Source organism: Ochlerotatus camptorhynchus, unplaced genomic scaffold, assembly GCF_037179485.1.
Source record: "Ochlerotatus camptorhynchus isolate MF236.1 unplaced genomic scaffold, CSIRO-AGI_Acam_v1.1 ptg000146l, whole genome shotgun sequence".
NCBI lineage: Eukaryota > Metazoa > Arthropoda > Insecta > Diptera > Culicidae > Ochlerotatus > Ochlerotatus camptorhynchus.
Genome location: NW_027040636.1, coordinates 189,445 through 204,235, shown reverse-complemented (window position 1 = coordinate 204,235; position 14,791 = coordinate 189,445). Strand labels below are relative to the sequence as shown.

Below are 14,791 nucleotides of genomic sequence, written 5' to 3'. Positions count from 1 at the left end.
GGACTACGAGGAAAGCGCGTGTTTTGCACCCTCCTCGTGGTGGTCCATACGAATATTGCACACAAGGAAGGGACATAGAAAGAGAAAGGCGGGTGGCTGGTGCAATTTCAGAAGGGGGTTGATGGTGATGCGGAAAATAAGCATGTGGTTGAAAAACTTACATCCCTTCTGGCGTCCCCGTTTACGTGTGTGTGTGAGGGGTTGAAATGAAAATCGCTGCGACGCCTGGTGATCAATCTTGGAAACTTTTCGCCATAATGTTTTCGAGTTTTTTCACTCAAATCTAGTAATATAGATTTTGCCTTAAAATTATTAAAAAAGTACTATTTAAACTAGTTTAACCGAATTAAAACTACTTTTAAAGCTAGGCGTACGTTCGAGTAAATGCGTTCGTGTAGAAATTAATTCGCTGTAAGTGCTATTGAGTGGGTAAAATCGACTTTTATTTTCGGGACATTTCGGGGATGAAAATTTTCCACACGGTGAACTAAACTATGGATTAGGACTGAGGTTTTGCTTGTGGGTCAACATGGTTTTTCGCGTGTCAGTAAGGAATTTCCGTGAAAAAGTTACTCATTCTATGAAATCATATGTGCTGGGATTCGTTCGGTAGTGTTTTCTTTTGCTTTGTGGACATTTTGGTTTATTTAATTGCGAAAACTATTTTTTAGTTCAAGGAGCATACCGTGCGTGTGGGGTGACAGCAGTGAAGATTTTTTGCTCAGAAGTGCCTACCGGATACGTGAATCAGTCAGGCCCAGTGTTTGAAATGGATAGATTTGCTGGAGACTGCTATGGACTGTCCGTTTGATTATGGTTTGTGATTTACAAAAAATAGCGATCTTGCATGAATGCAGGGTTGCATTGCAGGATCCAGATTTTTCAGATCCTACATACGGCAGAAAGAAGGGCTCTTTGTGTGAATGTGAAACCTACGGTGGTGGTTTGGTGGTGTATCCTTCCACGATGTGTCGCGTATCGGCTGAAGGCCAGTGCATGTGTGTGAGTAGGAATGTGTGTACCCGCCGTTATAGCAGCGACACATGGAAATCAGTTCATAAACAGAAATCAATATTATGGTGGAATTCTTCATAGTTCCGTTTTTAGTGGTGTAATGAAAACAGTTCTCAAAAATAGCTGATCTCGATCATCCACTGCACGTGTCTTGAGCGCCAATAGAGCATAGCTGCAAACGGTTTTACGATAGTCAGTTCAAAAACAATGCTTAAGGATTTTATCGCTTCATGATAACAGGATTTCTTAGAGTGCACAATAACATGTGGGTATGATATCACGGTTAAGGGATAGAGCATGATGAAAACTGAAACATTCTTCAAAAGAGATGCCGTTTTGTTGTCTGTGTTTGGTGACATATATCACTGTTTGTCATGTTGTTATGAGAGAGTTTCAGTTAATAACTTCAAGCTATTGAAGTAATTCACATTGTCAATGGGAGTAATTTAAATAATGCTACTCATTGCTAGAAAATGTTTTTTTTTTATGATCGATGTTTGAAAAATGATACTGAGAAAATATCACAGAAAGAGTGTGTGAACATAAAATATTTCATTTCTCTTAGAGTCACGCTGAAATGTTTGTAACGGATTTGTCCTACAGGCACTGATTAATTAGTGTCGCGTTTTGATTTTTTTTACCCGGTCTCAAAAGCTGGACGTTCGGTAAAACTTTGACCTTTATTAAAGTCTATTTTGGTCAAACATAATTCAAAAACAACCTTATTTTACAACATTAAAAATTCATACAAAACAGATGTTATTATAAGTTACACCTACGTTAAGAAAAGTTTATATTTGCAAACCCTGTTCCAAATTTCTTTGGAAGTCTTGTATTATTGAATATGATGCTGCAACGAATTTATAGACCCATAAGCATCGTATAGTTTGGAGCCTATTTCACGTATTCGTCATGCACTTTATTTTTAGATGGTATAATATCATTAAGAATCATAAATCAGGATTTTTCCAGCTGGTAGACAGGAAGCTCTGGTGCACATTTCCCAAATAATTTCCCATTGAGGATTTGGCAATTCTAATTCTATTCTCGGAACAATTTTAAGTTCCTGAATCAAGCTTTTATAAATCAAAATGCATGTGTTTGATCTTACATTACTGTATCAAAAATAAGCTATAAACATATTATTACTTATAAATCAATGATCATATTTTTAAATACAAAAAAGTTTGTTTTGTGTCATGCTCTTCTTAACACATTAAAAATATAAAACAATGAAAAAATTACTCCTCAAGGTACTGGTATCATCTTAAATTTAGTTACTTATATAAGATTTTGCACAGTACATTTTTGTATATTTTGGAGGCATTGTTACAGTATATTTTTTTTAAACTATTTCAAGGCTTTATAAAGCTCAATATCCTTTTGTAGATACACTTTATAAATATCGCTCAGTATCAGCAATTAGAATTCAATAGGTCGTAGTTACGAACACGTTGAATTAGGTCGTTCTTAGCAAAAATCGTTTTTTTTTGTTCGTGTTTGATCAAAATGACGTTTCGAATAAATACTGAAGTAATGAAAGAACCCAGTCTCTATCATTAGGTACAACAATATTGATATCATCAGCGAAGCAACTGTTTTGATAAAACAATTGTCTATGAAACATAGATCATTCGAATCAAAGATTCAATAGATGCAACACGGAAAGGGCCATGCTCAATACCCCTGTCGAACGGAGGAAGCTATTTTAACCGGTCCCATGAGGAATCCATTGGATAGGATTTTCCAGGAAGCTGTACCATAGAGATTGTTTATGAAATTTATAAATTGCTGGGGGAAATTGTATTTTTCTAGCAGGATCTTCAGAAATTCTTGATTTACCTGGTCCAAACGCTTTTTCAAGTCTATATGTATTATGAAACCTTTCATTTGTTGAGCAAGCTTTAAATTGTCCAGACCAGAGGCTGCTTGGCGTGGACCAATAAACAGAGTAGTCGGTTTATCAATATTTTAGTAAATATGTTATAGTTGCAATTTTACTATATCGGTTTGCCGTTTGTTATATCGTGGGAATTGATTTTTAATGAATAAGAGTAATTGTTGTTAGAGCTGATATAAGGGCTCCCTTAGCTCAGTCGGTAAAGGTGTAGCTACAAAATAGGACCATGGTATTGGCTGGGTTCGAGTCCCAGTCCGGTTTAGGAATTTTTCGGATTGGAAAATTTCTCGAATTCCCTGGGCATAGCGTATCATTGTACTTGCCACACAATTATACATAGTGTATGATTGTATTTGCCACACAATTCTATGTATAACATGGTAGAACGATGCACACTGGCCTCGATTCCTTCCAGCAGAAAAAGCAAACGAAGTCGAGTATGCGAGGGAATGAGCGCTTCTTGTTTACTTTTAGCCTATCTATATCCCGAAGCATAGAGAGAGCAGTAGAGAAAGCACAGGTCTTGTAATCGCAACGGTCGTGGTTCGTGTCCCTCCCCCCAGTCGGCACCTTTTTATTTTTCGGCATGATTAATTTCATTCGCTAATACTCATCCAATCCTCATTTTTCTTTCTTCATTTTCTTGCATCGGACCGCAGCTCGGTATATTCATGCGGTCTCCACTAGCATCCTCCGATGATGCTTCCATCTATTAACGTCTCTTTAAACAAACCCCTTGAAGAGGTGGATATAGTTCATTAAAGACGGCCAAATCGCAACCAGCACCAAGCCGATTAGCATCCCTAGGTAGCGATAATCACGGGCTACTTATAGCGAATTCGTTTATTATTCAGTTCCAACCTGGATCGGGTATCAAGATTGAGTCTGCTTATTTTCTGACAAACGTCAGTTTGCTCGTTTGAGGTTCACACTGACAAAAAGTTCGGTTTCGCATTGGGTTGGAACTGGTGTTAGCCCCGATAATAAACGAATTCGCTATTAGAGTTGACTATAACCTTTTTGCTCTGTCATCGTCATCACTGACACTAGCGACTTATAAACAATAGTGCATTAGTGGCGACGATGATCCCTCGTTCTCAGCCCAGTGGCAGGCGCGTAGGCAACATGTCATACCGTGACAGCGGGCCCAGTACAGCAAAATAAACGATTTGAGCCCGGGACATGCTGTCTACTGTCAAACACTGCTGTTGGTATAGGCCTTGCCACTGGCCTGCTCGTTCTTGTTCGCATTACTGACGGCAAATATCAACGCCAGCAATCGCACCGGGCACCACGTGGAGGTAAGAATCGGAGTTCAGGTGCACAGAGGTCGCAAATCGCCGATCAGGGCAGAGCCAACCAAACATTGATAGGCGTTCTTATGCACCTGCTTTACCCGGCTCTCCGATTATGAATCCCGCATAATTGTAAGCGAATCTTACATCCCCAGTTGGGTGTACAGAAAGGGTTTATCCATTCGTATTTTTTCTTTAATCTTAAATTCTGTACAGAAATTACTCACGGTTGAATTAGAATCGTTTGAATCTAGAATACACTTAAAATCTCCCAACAGGATTTTAGGATGTTAACTTGATAAATGTGGTATTATATCTTCTCTGTCGATTATCCAGTCAACCCCTTAAGGTGATTCCTTGTAGAGTCCACAAATGGCCACCCTAAAAAGGAAGGCTATACATGTACTACCACTTCGAATTTTCAATTACACAAATCTCAGAAATTAGTGCCTCAATTCACCTGAAATTGCTACTTTATGTATATTGCAGTGCAGCGTAAATTGTTTTTACGAATTGTTTAAGGAATCTAAAGCTTGCAAGAAAGTAAATCCAAATAATAGATTTTTTAAGGCTACGAACCTAGTATATATATATATATATATATATATTCACAAGGAAAATTCCTGACACACTAGAAACAATTTGGATTCTAATTGGAATTCCCTTAAATTTTTCATCATTTCCTGATTTTGTTTTGAAATTCACTCTACAGTATTGTTGGTATTCTCATGAAACCTCGCACTTCAGTTTATTATATGTATTAAATACTCTTGTTATATTCATTACAATTCCTTTGGTAGTTTCTTCAGATTTACCTACCTACATTTTTCAGAAACCTTTTAAAATTCCTTATGATTTATTAAGAACCCATTGAAATTATCACTCGAGTCACACAAATTTCTTTAGAATTCTAGCCAACATTGTCGATCTTTGAAGTGCCAGACTGTTGATAAACAAGCTAATTATAAAAACTTTGAAATATATATCAGATTCTTGGGAAAGTTCTATAATCGTTGGTAGAGAAAAAAATCAAAGTTACAAATGAGATTTAAAGAACAAAATATTTTAAAATTTTAAAATCTGAATAATAATTCTCAGTCTTTCAACAAAAATCAACAATCATGAAGATTTTTGTAGCCTGTAATTTTATTAGGTGAAATTTCATTTTTAGCTATATCTAGAAAACTAACCTACTGAAATTTGTTTGACTACATTTTTGGATTCAGTGCTCGATTTTATATGGGAAATGACCATCAGCGTACAAAGTTCAAATATGCTGCAAATTAGTGTTATCAATCGGTGCAGACAAGTAGCCAACTTATCCGAGCCTATTTTAATCAGTTCTTGATGATCTGCCGGAACAATGGATTCTTTAACAATGTCCTGAATATCATTATGAGTCAGTGCATCTCAAAAGAGCCTTATGATAGCATGTGCATGTGCATGTGATATCGTGGTTTAGTATCAATTATCTTACTAACTTAATGTAACGAACTTATGTAGTTGTGACTTATGTAGTTATAATAATTTTTACATCTTTCATCCATCATGTATGCTGTAGTCGGAAAGTTACGTCGATCTTTTCCTGTATCTGATACAGGATAATTAAGTTGTGAACTATGCTGCCTATAATCGCATATTAGTCCTATATTACAACGCTATTCACTATCGATTAACATCTACTTTCATATTCTGTGATAACACTACACACTTTGATTATGAAAAATGTGAAAACAATATCAAATCAGTTTGTCCCATCATGTAAAACAATCACATATAAGTTCCATTATGAAATTTAAACGTCCAGAGGTTAAGTTACAGCTCTGATTTTTGATTTGCTATATTTTTCGCTGGTATAAAAAAAAACATGCGGGCTTCATTGGAACTAATTGTAGCTTGAAAAAAATATCAATCAATATGCCAAACTATGAACATAAGCATTATTTGTATAATAAATCATGAGCAACTCCAAAACTATACAAGTGTGACCATGGATGTGCTCATCATGCATTATACAAATAATGCTCATGCTCATAGTCAGTAACATGAAGCCTCATCAATCGTAGGATTAAAGACTGGACTCAGAAAAAATGAGACAAACAAAAATGATCACCAAAAATTCATTTTAAATCGGATACTTCTCAAATTTTCAGGGATTAAATAACTATGTATTAGCTATGTTTTGGCATAATTTATTTATTGAATTTCCTCCCCTTGAATGCTCGTACATTTCTCTTAACACTGCTCATGAGATCTTGGGCGAGGCTTTGCTCATCTTCCTTACACAATTTCTCCCAGTTTTTCTTCAAAGCTTCATCGGTTTTGAATGTTTTTCCGCCTTTCTTCAACTTCTTCTTCATTATCGCCCAAAACTTTTCGATCGGACGAAGTTCTGGTGTATTTGGCGGGTTCGCCTCCTTCGGGACCACATTAACGCCCTTTGCTTCGTACCAATCCATTACAGGCGAGATCCGGCCAGAACAGCGTGGAACCACGGTGAGAGCGGAGGAAGGGCAGCAAGCGCTTCTGCAAGCATTACTCTCGATAAATCTGCCCGTTTATGGTGCCGGTTGTAACGAACGGCTTGCTGTACCGTCCGCAGTCGCAGATCACCTGCCACAACAGGTACTTCTTCGCGAATTTGTCCATCTTTCTCTTCTGGAACTTTTCCGGAACCTACGGGGCCGGGGATTTGTTTGGTGTCCGCCTTGATGTATGTCTCGTCGTCCATGACGAGACAGCCTGGCTTGACCAGCCACTCACGGTACAGCTTCCGCGCACGCAATTTGGCCACCGTGTTTTGCTTGTCAGTCCGGTTTGGCGCCTTCCTGACCTTAAAAACACGTAGCCCAGCCCGCTTCATGGTCTGCTGGACGAACCACTTCGACGAATTGACCTTTTTGGCCACGTCTCGGGTGGAAAGGTTCGGGTTATTCTTAAAGTACTGCCTTATCTTCCGCGCCTTCTCTGGATATTTCGTTTTCGGTTTTCGGCCGCTTCCAGCGCGCCGCTCGATGGTCTTCGTCTCCTGGAACATCTTCACAACGCGGGACACGGTGGAATGGTGGATTCCAAGCCTTTTGCCGATACATCTGTGCGACTGACCAGGATTATCGATCACCGCACCTAAGATTTGCTGGCGTAGCTCTTCTTGTTTCGAATACATCTTGAAAACTACTTGACTTGATTTTGCACACATATACATAACACTCTAAACTAAACTAAACCCAAAATTTCATTAATTTTTACCCACGCGATAAAAAGTTACACCCAAAACAAAGTGCCGCATTTTTTCCGAGTCCAGACTTTAGATCCTCTTTCTTTTGGACCTTCACTAAGATGTCATGCATCCAGTCGGCTGGAAAAATTGTGATGATACCAGTTTTGAGAATCTCTGCTGATAAGTGATGTGTGTTATTTCTTAGTTGCATGTTATTTTTTGCATTTACATCAGGAAACAACACAAACCAACATGATTATTGATAAAAATATCGAAACAAAATGAAAAATCCATTTTCCCAACTATGTATTTTTGTTTCCTGAATAACTTGCAAACAACAAATAACTGTGGAATCTCGGCATATTCAAAAATAACTTTGTCGAAGACGTCAAGAATGAAAGAATGAAATGGATTTAGGGGTTTCATCCGGTTTTTTGCTACTATTAGTATTTTGATTTTAAAATCAAATCTTATCAGTAGCAACCTAAAATATTAATTTGTATTGATCAGATGACGCATTTTTCTCAGAAAAAATAAAAAATAAAAAAAATTTTAACATTTTTTCACAACAGTAGCCTGCGGAATTTGACTTCATCAAAAGAGTTTTTTTAAGATGATCAAGTTTGCTCAAACCGAGATGAACCAGCCTAAGGTTAAAAGTCTCGTAAATAAAGCTAATAATAATAACTTTGCTCAATATCGATTGTGGCACCATCTATGCGGCTGAATTTCATTGTAATATGAAACATTGCTCAAAGACATCAAGTCTCGGAAATGCTTCGTTTTGGAGTTATAAAATATGTCCTGCTAGATTACATTCCTGGCCCATTGTGCATTAGTATCTCAGACACGTGGAATAAAACACAAATTATGGCTACTATGTAATAAGGCCTAAGGAGGGGCAGGCAAAATCGGATCATTATTGTACCTATATTTCATTTAACTTTTTACTGGAAAATGACCGTCAGTAAAATGAAAAAAAAAAATGTGAGGCTAAAATAATCAACTCCGTATTACATAGGTATTTAAATTTATTAACTTATTACTTTTTCCAATACCTTATATATTGCTTGTCACATTTTTTTTTTTTTTTTTTTAACTCTTTATTTGTTCCAAATTCAAAATAAATTACATTTCATTTTAACCTAGGTGCTCCAGTTACTGCAGTAACGTACCAGCCTTAATTGTTATGATATATATCTAAGTGTTTTTACATTGTTCATGTCTTGGCAATTCAGTATTTTAAACAGGTTTTTTAACCTGCATGTCAGTATAACAATTGATATCTTAAAACTAAAAACTAAAACTAAATCTTATCTAAGTATAAAGGGAATTAATCGTTGCAATTGAGGATTGCAACGATTTTTGCCTGAAATTATTAATTATTTTGTTGGACATTTGTGCTAAAGTCTCAACATTCGAAATTCTATGTACTTCGGTTGTACTGTACCAGGGAGGCAACTTCAAAATCATTTTCAGAATTTTGTTCTGAATCCTTTGAAGTGCTTTTTTCCTGGTAGTGCAGCAACTAGACCATATTGGCACAGCGTAAAGCATGGCCGGTCTAAAAACTTGTTTAAATATTAGAAGTTTATTCGTCAGGCAAAGTTTGGATTTCCTGTTTATAAGAGGATACAAACATTTTATATATTTGTTACATTTGGCTTGAATGCCCTCAATGTGATCTTTAAAAGTTAATTTTTGGTCAAGTATTAATCCAAGATATTTCACTTGGTTTGACCAGGAAATTGGAACTCCGTTCATAGTGACTATGTGACTACTACTAGGTTTCAAAAACGAAGCTCTAGGCTTATGTGGAAATATTATAAGTTGAGTTTTGGAAGCGTTGGGAGAAATCTTCCATTTTTGTAAATAAGAAGAGAAAATATCTAAACTTTTCTGCAGTCTGCTGCAAATAACACGAAGACTTCTTCCTTTAGCGGAAATGCCTGTGTCATCAGCGAACAAAGATTTGTGGCAACCCTGAGGCAAATCAGGGAGGTCCGAAGTGAAAATGTTATACAATATAGGCCCAAGAATGCTACCCTGAGGAACTCCTGCCCTAACAGGTAGTCGATAAGATTTGGAATTTTGATAATTTACTTGAAGAGTTCTGTCAGTTAAATAATTTTGAACTAATTTCATAATATAAAGTGGAAAATTAAACTTTTTCAATTTAGCAATCAAACCTTCATGCCAAACACTGTCGAATGCTTTTTCTATGTCTAGAAGAGCAACTCCAGTTGAGTGGCCTTCAGATTTGTTTGAACGAATTAAATTGTTAACTCTTAAGAGTTGATGAGTAGTTGAATGCCCATGGCGAAATCCAAACTGCTCATCTGCAAAAATTGAGTTCGTATTGATGTGAAGCATCATTCTATTCAAAATTATCTTTTCAAAAAGTTTACTTATTGAAGAAAGCAAACTTATTGGACGGTAGCTAGAAGCTTCAGCTGGATTTTTATCCGGCTTCAAAATTGGAACAACTTTTGCATTTTTCCATTTATCAGGAAAGTATGCCAAATGGAAACATCTGTTAAATAATTTTACCAAGAAAGACAAGGTACTCTCTGGGAGTTTTTTGATGAGGATATAGAAAATTCCATCATCACCTGGAGCTTTCATATTTTGAAACTTTTTAGTTATAGACCTTACTTCGTCCAAATCAGTCCCCCAGGAATCATCAAAAATATTTTCCCGAGAGAAAATATTCAGAAAATCCCGAGCAACCTGATTCTCAATAGGACTAGTAAGACCCAAACTGAAATTATGGGAACTCTCGAATTGCTTAGCAAGTTTCTGAGCTTTTTCCAAATTTGTGATCAAAATTTTACCACCTTCTTTAAGCGCTGGAATAGGCTTTTGAGGTTTTTTCAGAATTTTTGTGAGTTTCCAAAAGGGTTTGGAACTCGGGTCTAATTTAGAAATATTATTTTCAAAAGTTTTGTTCCTCAGGGCAGAGAATCGCTTTTTAATTTGTTTTTGCAAATCCCGCCAGATAACTTTCATGGCAGGATCGCGTGTTCTTTGATATTGTCTCCTACGGACATTTTTAAGACGGATCAAGAGCTGAAGATCATCGTCTATTATAATTGAATCGAATTTAACCTCGCATTTTGGTACTGAGGCAGCTCTTGCTTCAACTATAGAAGTAGTCAGAGATTCAAGAGCATAATTAATTTCATCTTTGGTTTGCAAAGGAATGTTTGGATCAAAGTTATATTCCATAAATGTTCGATACTGCTCCCAATCAGCTCTATGGTAATTGAAAGTAGAGCTGTTGGGATTAGAAATTATTTCTTGGGATATTTCAAAAGTTACTGGAAGGTGATCAGAACCGAAGTCAGCATGGGTAACCAATTGGCTACAAAGTTGACATGAATCAGTTAAGACCAAATCAATAGTGGAGGGATTTCTTGCAGAAGAAAAGCATGTTGGGCTGTTTGGATATTGAATAGTGTAATAACCTGCAGAACAATCATCAAACAGAATATTACCATTGGAATTGCTTTGAGCATTATTCCATGAGCGGTGTTTTGCATTAAAATCACCAATAATGAAGAATTTAGACCTATGACGGGTAAGTTTCTGGAGGTCACCCTTGAGAAAATTCTTTTGCTGGCCTACGCATTGGAATGGCAAATAGGCAGCTATAAACGTAAGTTGTCCAAATTTTGTTTCAACAGAAACTCCCAAAGTTTCAAAAACTTTGGTTTCAAATGAAGAAAGTATTTTGTGTTTGATTCGTCTATGAATAATGATGGCAACGCCACCACAGGGTCCATCAAGACGATCACTTCTATAAATCAAGTAATTTGCGTCCTTCTTAACCTTATGGGCAGGTTTAAGGAACGTTTCAGTTATAACGGCAATATGCACGTTATGAACTCTCAAAAAGTTAAATAGCTCGTCTTCATTATCTTTAAGAGATCGAGCATTCCAATTTACAATATTTAATGCTTTAAAATCCATTACTGAATTTTAAAGTCATGACAATATTATTTGCAAATTTTACTCCAGTTTGAATAGCATCAAACATGGAGTTAGATTTAAGCATATCAGAAATCATGTCAATTAATGAATTCTGTAAAAATTCCATTTTGGGGGCAGTACCCAACAAACAATTTGAGTTGATCAACAGCTGAATAAGCTATTTTTAAGCTGAAGAAGCTTATTTTTGTCTGAATAAGCTCTTATTCAACATTCAATGTTTGTTGGGTAATGCTTCCTAAGTCAAAATTGTCAAAATTTCCGTTAGAACGTTGGTTAGTATTTTGATTTCTACCCGCTGCAATAGCAGCATAGGTAGCTCCATTAACTCGCTGAACATTGTTAGCAGCGAGGGGAGTAGGTACAGATGAAACATTTGAAGCAGGGGAGATATTTGTACCTACGGGTACGAATGTAGAATTTGTTCCTCGCTGACCGTTGTTAACAGCAGAGGAATTTGTACCTGGTCGGAAACGTGGAGCGTTTCCTACCTGACGGTTAGAACGAGATTGTAGGATCGCTTTGCGAGTCTTACATTCCCAAAAATAGGATTTGTGGTTTTCACCATAATTTGAACATTTAAATTTCTTAGGATCTTCCTTCACAGGACAGTCGTCCTTTGGGTGAGAGGAATCACCACAATTCATGCATTTAGCTGGCATGTAGCAATTTTTAGTTCCGTGACCCCATCCCTGGCACTTACGGCACTGGGTGAGGTTTTGGAAATTTCCTCCAGTCTTCCTGAAGTGTTCCCACTTCACTCGGACATGGAGCATAAGGCTAGCTTTTTCTAAGGCCTTAAGGTTGTTTAGTTCACTAGACTTGAAGTGAACTAAATAAAAATCATTAGAAATCCCGTTGCGCGAATCGCCAGGACGGGATTTCATTTTCATTTTGATTATTTGGAGTGGCACAACTCCAAGTAATTTTGCCAGTTCATCTTTGATCTGATCCAGGGATTCACCACTAGGCAGTCCTTTCATGACAACCTTGAACACACGTTCAGTTTTGGTGTCGTAAGTAAAAAATTTGTGCTTCTTCTCAGTAAGATACTTGAGAAGACATTTAAATCCGTCCAAGGTTTCAGCCAATACACGGCATTCACCCCGACGTCCAATTTGTAGTGAAAACTTTCACGAAATTCAAAAGTTCCATGCGAAGAGCATGGAAATCGGTAGTGGTTATCACAATAGGGGGAATCTTTTCCTTCTTGGCATTAAGCCGGGAAAGTTTACTAGAATTTTTCTTCGATGATGGATCATTCTCATCATCCGTGAGCAAATCAAATTGATTACTCAAATTAATTTCATCAGAAGGGGGGTCAAGAGTTTGCCCCTTTCTTTTGCGTTTAGGCGCCATGGCGGCAGTAAATTTTTATCCAAATCGACTTCCAAGCAGATTACTATAAGAATCTGAAGGATCGAAGAGGAATTTTCCAAATCGATATCCAAGAAGGATTACCTCGGGTAGGGTCCAAACAAGGATCGAAGAGGAATAAGAGTTGAACAAGGTAGAATTTTTTTACAGGTTGAGCACTGAAAAGTGCTGTTTAAATTTGTTGTAGCTTTAGGTAGTAGTAACACTTCCTTAAGCAAAAAGCAAATAGATCCGCACGGCAAGAGAGCACGATGCGGACTCTTGCTTGTCACATATTTTTACCCTCCAGCCCTCTATCTTTAAAACAAAGTACTGGATTTCCCATTATTAGGAGTGAACGTGTGCCTTCAAAGATCTATCTGTCATCAGTTTTATGTTCATGTATGACTCGGAAACTGCTAAAATATTCATTTTACTGCAACATGTTCCAAAGCCTCATGATACGAGGAATGGATACAAATCAGTTTGTTGTTGTTAAAATTTTCGTAGCACTGCTGAAGGCTGATGGGGACGAAAGAGCACGTTGTCGGGTTCTTTTTTATTATTGGTTACCAATTGTCGACAGCTTCCATTCTATAGAGAATGACAGTGGCGAATGTGGCGAAATCATTCGTTTTCCTCTAATTTGAGCCTGAAGATGGTCTAGAAACGAAAGCTGCTTTCATCGCGCCAAATTCCGGCCAATCGATAAACGAACGAATGATAGATACGGTGGACTGGGAAATCACCAACATATGTAGATGTGATTGGAAGAAATGAATCGTAATGAAAATATGGTTTCAAATGCCAAGATGTTTCGATGAATCGTAGGCTCTTAAATTTGAGGGATATTTTTTAACAATTTTGACTAAGAAGGGTAGGTATATACAGGGTATCTCAAAATTGATCGCACAGCACTACTTAAATTTCAGAAATACGACACTAAAAGCACCAGTTAAAAAGATACGTCTCTGAATTTTTGGCAGTTGAAATTTATCAATTATTGGCTCAGTATTGGGCATATTTGGTTGAGTTTACAAAAAGTTAGAGCAATATAAGTGAAACGCCTTTTTCTTGAAAAACCTTATTGTCTTGAAATAAAATGTAGATAACTTCTTGAAATTTTGCTCATTTTAAGTCGTAATAAAGATCATTCATCTGCCACTAATTTTTACTAAAATTCCTCCACTAGGTAAAAAGTTGAAAATCGAGCGTTTTACTAAAATAAATATAACTTCATACAGGCTCCTCCAAAAAAGACTAAAATTATATCTGTTCAATCACCAGCAACGATTTAAAAAATACGTCTATTCACCATGTTAAAAAATGTCTTCTGTATGGGTGTACGATCAATTTTGAGATACACTGTACATCACTGGGAATTCCGACCTGCAAATAATGGCCCGGAGGGCCGAGTATCATATACCATTTGACTCAGTTCGACGTGATCGGACAATGTTTGTATGTGTGTGTATTACGTATGTATATAACCTCTGAACGTTATTTGATATTTTTGGATTCTTTCAACTGGTTCCAGAATATGGCCAGAACATGTTCCGGTGAATACGGGTTATGACACTACAAATAAACCAGAAACATGCCAAAACTATCATGCGACCAGCGATGTCAACATTATTTGATAAAATATCTGGAAGACTTAGAAATAAGAGACGAACCAGCCCAAGGCTCGGAAAGTCTCTCTAATAAACAAAAAAAAAAAGATTAGACATAAAAAACTGGAAAAACTCTATGGATAAAACTGACGCTTTGCCTGCATTTTATTATTTTATTATTTTATAACATTTTGATAGCTCCGTGATATGGAAGACCACCTTTTCGTGGTACGTACGGGATGTAAGATCTACCACCGATTAATAGTCCTGACTACTAGGGGAACAGGATTTTTGAGTAATCAAAGGAACACATCTTAGTCCTTTTTATGTTTTATGCCTTGTTGATAATAGAAAAACTTGGCTTTGTCATCCGAGGATGATGTTGAAACAAGGCAAAAATTGT

The 14,791-nt window shown here is 36.9% G+C and overlaps 1 protein-coding gene across 2 annotated transcripts in view; it reads left to right on the top strand.

The window, feature by feature from the left end:
- Nucleotides 1-325: 325 nt before the first annotated feature.
- LOC135700980 (protein SCAI) overlaps nucleotides 326-14,791 on the top strand; it is a 49,219-nt gene continuing 34,753 nt past the window's right edge. For both annotated transcript variants that reach the window (XM_065221672.1, XM_065221671.1), the window contains exon 1: nucleotides 326-411. The gene's annotated coding sequence lies outside the window, so the exon portion shown is untranslated. The remainder of the gene's footprint in view (nucleotides 412-14,791) is intronic.